The sequence below is a fragment of the Phalaenopsis equestris genome, unplaced genomic scaffold (genome assembly GCF_001263595.1).
Source record: "Phalaenopsis equestris unplaced genomic scaffold, ASM126359v1 Scaffold000123, whole genome shotgun sequence".
Taxonomy (NCBI): domain Eukaryota; kingdom Viridiplantae; phylum Streptophyta; class Magnoliopsida; order Asparagales; family Orchidaceae; genus Phalaenopsis; species Phalaenopsis equestris.
In genome coordinates, this window is record NW_018164565.1 from 2,537,438 (window position 1) to 2,539,531 (window position 2,094).

At 35.1% G+C, this 2,094-nt stretch overlaps 1 protein-coding gene across 8 annotated transcripts in view; it reads right to left on the reverse strand.

Moving 5' to 3' along the window:
• Positions 1–2,094, reverse strand: part of LOC110021165 (uncharacterized protein At4g17910) — a 28,631-nt gene that overhangs the window by 18,020 nt on the left and 8,517 nt on the right. The gene's annotated exons all lie outside the window — the stretch shown is intronic.

Below are 2,094 nucleotides of genomic sequence, written 5' to 3' on the forward strand. Positions count from 1 at the left end.
TTTGATGTGTGTATGTGACGAAAAAGGTCGTGACGATGTTTTCCTAAGGCTTGAAGTCCTATTTGGAACATTTCCCTTGAATCTTCGCAAAATAGCCCATAACCGCTCGTTCATAAGACGATGGTCTTGTGCCAAAGATGTTAGACATCAAAGAAAAATAGGAATTGGCTAGAAGGGTGAGTCTCAATTCTAGTTTTCTAAGATGGTCAATAGGAAATCCTAGAGCTAGAACCTAGACTCTAAGTGAAAGTAAATGACCTCAAAAATGAGGTCAACAGATATCCCTACCTAAATTTTATCAACAAATAAATGTCAGATTTACACTTGATGAATATTCAGTTGGGCTCGTTGATCCTTGTCATATCATTATAAGATTTTTATTAAAAGCATGTTACATTAGACTTTTCTCTCAATGAACATATTGCATGGCTATTTGATGCATATGCTAAAGTGATCTCCCCATTTCAAGCATTAGAAGAATCACCTATCCCTGTTGGGTAACATTTCATAACCTCCATGTACATTATTTTAGCCAATCAACTTTAAACTTCTTGGGATCAATATTTGACAAACCTTAGCAAATGGTTGTCAATGTTGTGGTGGATTATTGAGTTTTGGGTCGCACTCTCTTCATCCACCCTTTCCTTTTTTAATTTAATCCAGATAAGTCCCAACTCTACATAAGCAAGCTTCTATATTTCACAGCAAACTCGTGCTCATCTTCTGCAATGATGAGACCTTTCAGCTTACTAGATAACTTTATTTTTCTATTGCAGGTTAGTTCTCCATAGGCTATCCCTACCTAAATTTTATCAACAAATAAATGTCAGATTTACACTTGATGAATATTCAGTTGGGCTCGTTGATCCTTGTCATATCATTATAAGATTTTTATTAAAAGCATGTTACATTAGACTTTTCTCTCAATGAACATATTGCATGGCTATTTGATGCATATGCTAAAGTGATCTCCCCATTTCAAGCATTAGAAGAATCACCTATCCCTGTTGGGTAACATTTCATAACCTCCATGTACATTATTTTAACCAATCAACTTTAAACTTCTTGCGATCAATATTTGACAAACCTTAGCAAATGGTTGTATTGCTAGTCTTTCAAACCATTTGCAGCCAAAATTTCAAGGGTGATGGACATGGATGCTATTTCTCCACTAGAAAGGATGTGGTCCGCTCATTATCATTTGGATATTTTTAAATGTCTTCCAATCAAAAATTTTTGAATGTTTTAAGACCCAACATAATATGAAAACAAAAAAAAATCAAATGCTTAAGCACAATATATACATTCAAAAGTTCAATAGTATTTCTTCTCTACCAATGGGTTGTGCTCCTTCATCAATTTAGGTTTGCATTCAAATTTTAGAATCAATAGACTATCCTTTAAATTTTGAGCATGTTGCGCTTGACTTCAAAAGTTCAATATTATTTCTTTTTTTTCCAACACTAGAAAAGTGAAAGTATTTCCATTTGAAGTAGGGAGAATTTCTTCACAGACATCAGTCTTTTGCATGAAAGAGCTGTTATGGGGCACATGCATATAGACGTGATCTGTTGCCTCCATTTAAAAGAATGACGGGCAGTCAGTTATGTAAAAGACCGCCCTCAATGCCTCCATTGATGACTACAGAAATACTCATTCAAAGACAAGTATTGAATCCAGACAAGCAGCGAGAAGTAGATGTCACTTTTTTGCTATATAACATTCTAAAACCTTCCTTCTTCAGTAATAACCAATGTAAACCAGCAACCCAATCCTGTGATAGTCATCATGCTCGATATAAAAAAAAGATTCCAACATGGTTTGAAAATAAGCAAAAACTTGTCCAAACCAAATTTGGCCATTTTTATTGGCTTTGGCAGGTCTCACAATTTTCACCCAATAGTGTATGTTTCAGGTAGGCTTGGTACAAAAGCCCAACTAAAACCAAATGCTCCAACCACAATGGACATATCAATATTAGAACTCAAGAACATGCATGTCCACCGAAAAATTACATTTAAAAAAAAACAATTTAAGCAAGCTAATGTTTTCCATGCCAACTCATTTTTACCTCGCTCCCCCACTCCACCCGCC